Source organism: Palaemon carinicauda, chromosome 14 (assembly GCF_036898095.1).
Source record: "Palaemon carinicauda isolate YSFRI2023 chromosome 14, ASM3689809v2, whole genome shotgun sequence".
Taxonomy (NCBI): Eukaryota; Metazoa; Arthropoda; class Malacostraca; order Decapoda; family Palaemonidae; genus Palaemon; species Palaemon carinicauda.
In genome coordinates, this window is record NC_090738.1 from 44440988 (window position 1) to 44452071 (window position 11084).

Genomic DNA, 11084 nt, shown 5'->3' on the forward strand with positions numbered 1-11084 from the left:
TTGAGTGCCCTTCTCCAGATAAAACAGGGACGAGACGTAAACGTCATTGTTATACCCACCGTTGTTGCCAGAGGGCTTTGGGGTCTAGGGCTGGTGAGCAACGGCAGCCTGAGATTCAGGAGCGTTGTGAACAGACCCCTAGTTGGAGGACCCCGTAAAGTCGGAACTTTGTCGGCTACATGGTGATCCAAAGTCCATTCAGTATACCTTTTCTGAGATGCTGTGCACAGATTGTCGGCGAACACGTTCTTCCAGTCTGGAATGAAGAGGGCTGATAGTGGTACCAAACGGACTTTGGCCCATCTTAGTGTTTATACTGTTATATGGGAAGAGGCTACGAGCAAGTTCCTTCTTGCTTGTCGATGTGAGTCTCTATGTGGTGTGTGGTGTGGTGTGTGGTGTGTCGTCCGTCACATCATTGAGTGGTCAGTAAGGAACCGATGAGGCTGCTGAAGGACCGGAAAGTTGGCCTTCATCCCTTAAGAGTTTTAATTGAAGGTACTTCCAGGCTCTGTCCAGAGGGCTGAGGTCGTGTGGTGCGGCACTATGGTCCCTCTCTTCTTTTTCTGACTCAAGTCTCTTGGAATGGGAGTCGTTCTCGTTTCGAAAAGGTTTTGTGGAGATTGGTGTCTAAAATCATTCCCAGATACACCAGTCTTCTGGGAGGGAAGTAGGGAAGACTTCCGTGGGTTTACCCTGATCACTGGATCTTGGTAAAAAGACTTCAGAAGTTCCGGTGTTAATGCACGGATGCCACTGAGTCTGCTAAGGTCAGTCAGTCGTCCCGACACAGAGGAGACAAAAGCCGATCCTGTGAGACTAGGATGAGTGTAGTGGAAAGACTGAAGCACAGTGCCTTGAACTGGTGTTTCTTGTTTGTCTAGACTGAATCTTCCAACCTTCCTAGCTGGATGGTTTGGATCTGGGAGTAAGTGTCCTTTAGGTCCAGTGTGCAAATGAAGACCTGAGGTCTTAGCCCTTGTTCGAACTCCAACATGGTGTGGACATCGACCCAAAGGGACAGCTCCTTGCAGATCCTTTTGCATGGAAGATTGTCGACGCTGGAGTCTTGACTCATGTTGTAAAGGATCAGTCGCGATACCCAGTGTAAGAATTCTTCTCTGAGAGAGAATTCCTTTAACTAACAGAAGGAAGGCAACGCTTAGCCTTACCATGCGCCCTGATGGGATTGATGCTATTCCTTAGAATAGAATTAATCTGGCGAATGTTAATCAATGGTTAACCGTTGGGTATCATGGTTACTGTGCAGTTGGAGAGTGCTCGCAAGTAGTTCCCTGTCAACAAGCCGTTGATGAGGGTTGTCGAACGTTTGCCGATCACTTTAGTGTGATGGCAAATGGCCAGTAGCAAGAAGTATGTTGTATACCTTCTGATCTAGGAAACTACAGGAAGTAGTTGACTAGTAAGTTCGAGTCACGAACTGCTGGCAAATTGACGATAACCGATGAATCGGTGGTCTGTGAGCCGATGGTGAGTTAGAGATCAGCAAGCTGATTATGGTCCCCCTTGGTTGGTCAGAGATGAGCAAGCTGAAGGATGGGCTGGTCAGAGATCAGCGAGCTGAGTTCAATGATCGAAGAAAGATGAGCTGCCCATTGGTGATCTAGTGATCAGCAAGCTGATGACTGGTTATTGACTAGCAATCGGTGATTGGAAACACTAGCAATTGGAGATCATTAGTCATTAGAGGGACTAGAGGTCAAAGATCAGCATTGAGCTAGCAATTGGCGATCTGGTGATCGGCGACCTAGCGATCAGTAAACTGTGAACTAGCCATCAGCAAACAGTGATCTAGAGATCAGACTGTTGATGCTTTCCCGTTTGCTGACGGTGGTCTGTCAAGGAAAACAGAAACTTCAGAAGAGACAGGGACCAGGGACTCCCCGTTTCGATTCCCCTTGTAGGATGGAATCTTCGGGATCTTGAATCCTTCTGTGAAGCCTTATTTCTCTTTCCCAGTGGCAATGTTCATGTGTCTGCGGGGAGGAATGGGGCTATGATGACCTGTCCAAAAAGTTTTATTCCTTTTTACTGCCTATTGCGTGAGTGTGTAGGAGAGTACCGGAGCAATGGCACACAGGATGATGCTGGTGCTCAATTTCTGCCTGGAGAGCAGGCAAGTGCTGGCTCTTAGACAAGAGCTGGTGCATTGGATCTGCGAGCCCTGACTCTTTGGCCAGAGATGGCGTATTGGATCTGAGACCGTAACTGCGCAGGAGGGCGCAGGAAAATGCAGAAGTGTGCTGGCGCGCAGTAAGGCACTGTGTAGTTTTGTGCATTCTCCCTAGAATGAGCCGAAGTGTGTGACTGGTTGCGCAAGGGCGGGTGCATTGGAGCGAGTACTACGTGGAGACTAATGGCACGCGTGTGCGGAAGACCATTGGCGCAGAGACCATCAGCACCCGCGCGCAGACGACCGTCGGCGCACGGAAGGCTGCGTGCGCGCAAGATCAGTGGAACGCAAAAGCATTAGCACGCGTGCGCGCAAGATCAGTGGAGCGCATAAGCATTGGCACGCGTGCGCACATTAGGCCAACGGGTGCTCGCGCGGAAGGTCAACGGGTGTTTGCGCGGGAGACCTTTGGTGCCCGCGCGTGGAATACCATCGGTGCACGCACGCATGGAATACCGTCGGAGCACGCACGCGCGGAAGGCTGTCGCCACGCACACAGAAGGACATCGGCACGCAGAGGATTATCGGCGCACGTGCGCGGTAGACTGTTGGTGGGCGCGCGGGAGACCGTCAGCGCCCGCGCGCGGAAGATTGTCGGCCTATTGCCGCGCGCGGTAGATCGTCGGCCTATTGCCGCGCGCGGAAGACCGTCGGCCTATTGCCGCGCGCGGAAGACCGTCGGCCTATTGCCGCGCGCGGAAGACCGTCGGCCTATTGCCGCGCGCGGAAGACCGTCGGCCTATTGCCGCGCGCGGAAGACCGTCGGCCTATTGCCGCGCGCGGAAGACCGTCGGCCTATTGCCGCGCGCGGAAGACCGTCGGCCTATTGCCGCGCGCGGAAGACCGTCGGCCTATTGCCGCGCGCGGAAGACCGTCGGCCTATTGGCGCGCGCGGAAGACCGTCGGCCTATTGCCGCGCGCGGAAGACCGTCGGCCTATTGCCGCGCGCGGAAGACCGTCGGCCTATTGCCGCGCACAGAAGATTGTCGGCCTATTGCCGCACGCGTGCGCAAGACTATTGTTGCGCGCGTGCACAAGACCATTGTCGCGCGCGTGCGCAAGACTATTACCGATGGTCTCCCGCGCACGGAAGGCTGTTGGAGCGCGGGCACATGCAAGACTGTTGGCGCGCGCGCAAGAATAATGGCGCGCGCGCACGAGACCATCAGCACCCGCCCGGAAAAAAAGAGTGCTCGTGCGAAAGAACTTTGGTGGAAGGCCAGCGGGTGCTCACGCGGAAGGCCAACAGGTGCTCGCACGAAAGGCCAACGGGCGCTCGAGAGGGAGACCTTTAGTGCCCGCGCGTGGATTAGAGTCGGGGCGCACACGGAAGGCCATTGGCGCGCGGAGGACTGTCGGCGCACATGCGCTGTAGACTGTTGGCGTGTGCAAGAGCATCGCCACTCGGACGCGCGAGAAAACATCGGCGCCTGCACGCGAAAGAAAGTCGGCGTGTGCGAGGAAGACTGTTGGCGCATGCGCGGAAGACTGTTGGCGCGTGCACGGGAGACCATCGGCGCCCGCGCGCGGAAGATCGTCGGCCTATTGATGCGCGCGTGCGCAAAACTATTGTCGCGCTCGTGCGCAAGACTAGTGTCGCGCGCGTGCGCAAGACTACTGTCACGCGCGTGCGCAAGACTATTGTCCTGCGCGTGCGCAAGACTATTGTCGCGTGCGTGCGCAAGACTATTGTCGCCTGCGTGCGCAAGACTATTGTCGCGTGCGTACGCAAGACTATTGTCGCGTGCGTGCGCAAGACTATTGTCATGCGCGCGGAAAATCATCGGTCCGCACGCAGAAGATCGTCAGCAAACGCGCTCGCGCGGAAGACTGTTGGAGCGCGCGCATGAATATTGGCGCGCGCGCGAGAGACCATCGGTGCTCGCGCAGCGCGCGAAAGACTGTCGGAAGGCGCGCACGCAGGGAAGACTGTCGGAGAGCGTGCGCGCACAGAAAACTTTTATAGCGCGCGCACAAAAGACTTTTGGAGCGCGCGCGCACAAAAGACTTTTGGAGCGCGCGCACGGGAGACAGTTGGAGCGCGTGCACGGGAGACAGTTGGAGCGCGCGCACAAGAGACAGTTGGAGCGCGCGCACGGGAGACAGTTGGAGCGCGCGCACAAGAGATAGTTGGAGCGCGCACACGGGAGACAGTTGGAGCGCGCGCACGGGAGACAGTTGGAGCGCGCGCACGGGAGACAGTTGGAGCGCGCTCACGGGAGACACTTGGCGCGCGCGTGTGCGAAGGTAGCGCTAATAGGTTGGCAGGTAGGCTGGCAGGACGATCAGGAACTGGGATGTGCCCTTTGGAAGGGCGAGCATCCACCGATGGGGACCGTAAAAAGGTCCGCGTTAGAGTCCAGGACCAAAGTCCAAAGGACTACGTTACAGCGCAAGGTTGCGCTGGTAGATCGGTAGGTCAGCTGGCAGGACGATCAGGAACTGGGATGTGCCCTTTGCAAGGGCGAGCATCCACCGATGGGGACCGTAAAAAGGTCCGCGTTAGAGTCCAGGACCAAAGTCCAAAGGACTACGTTGCAGCGCAAGGTTGCGCTGGTAGATCAGTAGGTCAGCTGGCAGGACGATCAGGAACTGGGTTGTGCCCTTTGGAAGGGCGAGCATCCACCGATGGGGACCGTAAAAAGGTCCGCGTTAGAGTCCAGGACCGAAGTCAAAAGGATTACGTTGCAGTGCAAGGTTGCACTGGTAGATCGGTAGGTCTGCTGCGCTGGTAGGTCTGCTTGATCCTCCGAAAAGGTGTCTCTATGAGTGGCCTCTCTCGCGAACGAGAGAGGTGAATACTTCGTAGAAGAGACTTGAAGACACCCATGATGACGACCATGAGGGCTGGTAACGATCCTCCAAAGTGGAGTCTCTAAAAGTGGCCTCTCTCGCGAACGAGAGAGGTGAACACTTCGTAAAAGAGACTAGAAGACGCCCATTGAAGGCCGGTGGATCAGCAAGCTGACCTTTAACAGTAGCGTTCCTCCGAAGAGGAGTCTCTGTGAGTGGCCTCTCTTGCGAACGAGAGAGGTAAGCACTTCGTAGAAGAGACGTGGCCAGACCGTGCTCTGCCCCTGAAGGAAGAGACACTCAGCAAGGGGGGAGAGAAGTCTGGGCGAAGGCAGCAAAAGCAGTCGGAGACGATGAATTTATTAAGATGTGGGAAGTTCTCCCTCTGAAGGGAGAAACAACTTCACACCTGGAGAGGAAACTTCCCTTGGAAGGGAAGTTGTCCAACCCCTGGAGGCGACCCTCCTTTAGCGTTCTAAGATGATCTGAAGTGCTGGTCATGTTGTCACGGGAGTACTTCTAAGAGAAGGGATGACGCCCATGACGACGTCCTCTGAGGGACGGCAGTGACAGCAGATTCCCCACGCATGAACAGAACAAGCTCTGCTTCGTCGGCACTCTTAGTCAAACAAAGAAAAACTGCATAGTTAACTGGGAACAAATAAAATTAATTATTTAACAGAAATTCCCTAGGGAGGAACTCCGAAGAGGAACCCCGAGGGAACAACATAAAATAAGTATTGCGCCGACAAAAAATTAATTATTTAACAAATTCCTTAGGGAGGAACTGCGAAGAGGAACCCCGAGGGAATAACATAAAATTAAGTATTGCGCCCTTCCTTCCCCAGTCGACATTCACGGGAGAAGGGGGGAGCGGAGTAACTGTAATAAAAACAGAATTACAATTATTTAAATCAGCTAAGAATATTCACTAATAGGGAGAACCACTGACCCTCCAAAGGGAAGTGTTCCCCACGGAGAAAAGCTGAAAAGTTAAAATACAATTATATTTTCACTAAAAATAATTGAGACAAACAATCGGAAGAGCAACCTAACCCGCGTACGGGTTGTTGTAAAGGCGAACGACCTCGAGAAGAGAAAGACCATAGTCAATCTTTGAGAGGCCATATTCCCTTCGCTCAGAAATCCATGTTTCCCGTAGGAAAATGGAAAAGGCGAAGACAATAGTTGAATGAAGAAGGTCCAGGCAATAACGATTCCCTTGCGGCGGCCGAGTTAACGGTTATATGCCGAGGGGAAGACCATTGGACCCAAGAGGGAGAGGTCATTTCCCAAGAAGTGGAACTGTGCTGGCCTTGCTAATGTATGCAAGTGTCGTCATATATGTATCACACACAGCACAAACACTGAAAAGGAAACTTACCACTCTTCTATACATATATATATATATACATAAACATTAAGAATGTTTTCATATATATACAAGTATAAGAAAAAGTAAGTTAAAAGACAAAAATTAATGGCAGTCCAGAATAGACGAAGAGGGAGAGAGGAAACAACCGCTCTCGATTCGAGCCAAAAGTAAAGTGACTAAATCACAGGTGTGTGAACGGGAGTGGTAGCAAGCTACCCCCCCTACCCCTGCTAACTAGCGGTGTGGGTAGTTAACCCTCGTTAAATTTTAATGGCTCGTCATTTCAGCTCCACCGAAAGTATAACCCCTAATAAATAGCGTGGTTTGTATTCCAGTTACGAAACAAATACAAATTACTTTGAAATGTGTCATATTTTTTTCTAGATATTCATTCAATAATTTATCTGCTTTTACAAACCCTAACTACTTAGAGGGCTGGCTTACCTCTTAGGAGGGTGGAAATCCGTGACAATTGGTTCTTGGCATTAACCCGGGATTCTCTCCTCACGATAAGGATCGTAGTTGGAGGGAATCCTAACACCTCACTAAAATTATAGTGCTTCTCACTATTAGCAACATATGCACGCTGTGTTCGTGATACTAGCAATGTGACTGTCAAGGTATAAGTTCTACGAGTCCTAGGAATCTGTGAGAGTACCTTAGACATTACCCAATCTCCCCTCGCTAGAGGTATTGGGGACGGAAAAACGAAGGTTGTTGGGGGAACTGGAAAAGGCTCACGAACAGGAATGTATGCTACCAGGACCCGACGAATAGGAGACTGAAGAGTTGTCAATTGGCAAACAGGTGATCGGTGAGCAGGCGATTGGCAAGGAGGCAATTGCTGAGCAGGCGATAGGCAAGTAAGCAATCGGACAGCAGGTGAGCAGGTAGTCGGAGAGCTGGTGAAGGGTGAGCAGGCGACCGACGAGCAGGTGAACTGCGAGCAGGAGATCAGCGATCAGGTGAATTGTGAGCAGGTGATTGGCGAGCAGGTGAGCAGGCGATCGGCGAGCAAGTGAATGGTGACCAGGCGAACAACGAGTAGGCTATCAGCAAGCAGGCGAAACGGCGATCAGGTGATATGCGAATAGGTAAATGATTAGACAGCGATCAGTTAGCAGGTAAGCCGTGAGCCAACAAACAGCCAAAAAGGGAACGGCATCTAGGAGATCAACAAGTAACAGAACTGAGAGCCGGAGATCGGCACGAATCGGGATTCGTTGACGAGCAGGAGAGTTCAGGGGCACAGTCGAAGGTTAAGAATCAGACACACCAGGAGGATCCTCCTAAGTGGAAGCCGATGAACCAAACAGTGGAAATTTCACCAAAGATGAAGAAGCATGACTGAGGCGAAGAGGTGGGCTAGTTCAACGAGGACGGCACAGGGTTAGGCAGGGCAGCAGGCAGATCAGCAAAAGGCCTACAAAGAGGAGACTCTGTGAGTGGTCTCCTTCGCTAACAAGATAGGTGATCACTCACAGGAGAGAAATGGCTTAAACTTTGCCCCTTCCCCGAAGCCTCAGTAAGGGAAACCTAGTCCTCAGCAGAGGCTGACGGAGCAATGGAAGAGGCAAGAGTGGAGTCCGCAGGCAGGGCAATGGACGAAGCCTTGGAAACGACTATCTCAACCAAAGACGACGGATCCACCTCAGACTCGAAAGACCTAAACAACGTTACTGAATAACGTAAAGGGCCATAAAGGGGCATAGAGAGCGCAAAAGAAGGTAATGGGGGTAAATAAAGGGGCACTGGAAGCGTAAAGGAGCATAAGGGAGGTCAATATACAGTATGTAGTTTTCTTAATAAAAAGGTTTCCAGCTATTTTCACACATGAAATAATGATCCATGGGACTTGCAGGTATAGGTCAACATGTACCACTTGGCAGAACATAGCAGTAGTGATGCAATTTTAATTTTGGGAGGATAGTGAGCCACGGTGGAGCTAAAACCATTGGAACTGTGGTGGAAATCGAGGCCCTATAATGTTTGGTATTGCAAACACAAATTATCACCCACGCTGGAAATCGCCTATGTTTATCGCAGATGTACAGTAGTACCAATGACTAGTCACATCCTAATTTTATATCCCTTCATGGTCCTTTACGCTTTTCAGGCACGCCCATGGTGAACTGATAGAAGCGATATAACTTATAAATAATCATGGGAGCCTTTGTATGTCAGAGGCCAATTCCTCCCGCGTTCATTAAAAATGGTTATCAACTAACCTTAACTTTCCCCCCTAACCTAACCTGCAAGGCGTGTCCTTACCTACTTACCTATCGGGGGGTCAAACGGCCCCTGCAACCCCCCTTACACTGCCGTATTCTAAGTAAGACATAATACATACAGGTGGCCGCTATCATTCATACACCCCGAACCATATATCTTTGCCATGTTTTATGTATTTCCCATCATCGTTATTGGTGCAAAATTGTCTTTCTTTCTTTTTTTTTTTTTTTTTTGGTAATTCCCTATCCAAACTTTCCAAAGAATCTGAATCCCTCATGTGGTCCCCCATTACATTTGCTCCTTGAGGAGGGGTTATATTGATAAAATCATTCGTTTTCGACATGCATTAAGGCCAAATTTATTGGAAATATAATCTATAAGTAAAATTTATCCCTAATCGCTCAAACATAGTGTCTTTTGGGGAGCTTAGAATTTGAATAAAATACATAAATAATCATATATTTACTGTCCTAACCTACGTGATAACTGGTTACATTGGATGGTATAGGCTAAGATTCCAAGCAATGATTTATTTAAGTTAAGGAATTCTTAATTAAATGAGTTAACAAGATCAAAATTAATGGGATTGGGTGAGGTAATTCGAGATACAGTGAAATCAACTTACAGATAAAGATGACATTAACAAACATACAATCTTTACATTAATTAAATAGACACGCGAAGGTCTAATTTGACATGGAGATGTGGGATCGTCTGCTGGTATAGACTAAAGTTGTAAACATTTTCAAGAAAAGATAAAATTTATTGAATACTTATTAAATAGATCAATTATCTGTCTTTCTATAGAAAAGGTAATTATCTACTTTAAAGCAAAGATAAAAAAAATCGGTAAATAAATAACAACATACCAAAAGTGTCTATCCTAGAATATTTCAAGAAGCAAATATTTCATTAAATTTTCTTAAAATGTGATGCAGAAATTGGTTTATTTTATTTCTGTGGTATGTTTATCATAATTCTTTTTAAAAATATATTATTCTATGCTTTATGTGGATTTCGATGAGAATATTTTGAGCTTCAACGTATCATCAAGTTTATGTTGGGTGCGTTCAACGCAGGCATAATTCAAGTAACATCAAGACTCCAAGAGGATGAACCTGTGGACCCTCGTTCGTTTATCTTATTGTCTGGTTCTTTTAAATATACATGCCACATCCACAGCTGGTCTCTGAACTGTACAAATTAAGTGGAAATTTCCAAACTTCCACTCACAGAAGGTATGGGGATGCAGGTAAATATTTTAATGAACTAAACTAGAAGGATTGTATCTTTGCTCAAGGGGTTCACTACTGCAATGTAGAGTAGACCCTACCTATATCTTATTTTATATATAGGCACTCTACTACAATATAATTGTTCATTTACTACTTTCCTCTTGGTGAGGGTAGAAGAGATTCTTTAACTATGGTAAGCAGCTTATGTAGGACATTCGAAAATCAAACAATTGCTCTCTAATTTTGGGTAGTATCATAGCCTTCGTACCGTGGTCTTCCACGGTCTTGGATTAGAGTTCTCTTGCTTTTGATTAAACCTGGGCACACTATTCTATCTTGTTTCCTTTCCTTGTCTCACTGGGTTATTTTTCTGTTCATAGTTTATACATGAAATGTCGAATTTAATGTTATACTGTTCTCAAAATATTTTATTTCCATTGTTCTTTACTTCTCTTGTAGTTTATTTATTTCCCTGTTTTCTTTCCTCACTGGGCTATTTTTCATTGTCATAGTTTATACATGAAATATCTAATTTAATGTTGTAGCCTACTGTTCTTAAAATTTTTTATTTCAATTGTTCCTTACTTCTCTTGTAACTTATTTATATTCTAGTTTATTTTCCTCCCTGGTCTATTTTCTCCTGTTCATGGTTTATTCGTGAAATATCTAATTTAATGTTGTAACACTGTTCTTAAATTTTTTTTTATTTCCATTGTTCCTTACTTCTCTTGTAGTTTATTTATTTCCTCGTTTCCTTTCCTCACTGGGCTATTTTTTTTCTCTAATTATAGTTTGTACACGAAATGTCTTTTCTCAATTTGCTATATACTGTGCAGAAATATATATCGGTTTTTTTTCATCCTTTGTTTCTTTTATAGGTTTATTATAAGAAACACATATAGCCTACACACACACACACACACACACACACACACACACATATATATATATATATATATATATATATATATATATATATATATATATATATATGTAAATAACAGCTTGGTCCATTTATTCAAATGTCTTTATTATTGAACAATGACCATGGTCAATCTGAAATGAACATAAAACATATTTAGAATAAATGATGAACAATGTATATAACTCAAATGAACATAAAACATATTAAGAATAAATGATGAACAATGTATATAACTCAATGTTTATAACCCTCTATCTCCCCCAAAGTTTTTAAACGGCCTTTTAAAATGTCTCTCGTGGGGGTTGGTTTAAAACTGATGTCAAAACATTG

General features: G+C 47.3%; 1 protein-coding gene across 3 annotated transcripts in view; it reads right to left on the reverse strand.

Annotated features, from left to right (window-relative positions):
• The window catches only part of LOC137653561 (ribitol-5-phosphate transferase FKTN-like), a 151331-nt gene extending 142004 nt beyond the window's left edge, over positions 1-9327 (reverse strand). For 2 of the 3 annotated variants that reach the window (XM_068387066.1, XM_068387064.1), the window contains exon 1: positions 9220-9327. The gene's annotated coding sequence lies outside the window, so the exon portion shown is untranslated. The remainder of the gene's footprint in view (positions 1-9219) is intronic. The other variant, XM_068387065.1, reaches the window with a different exon arrangement.
• Positions 9328-11084: the final 1757 nt, after the last annotated feature.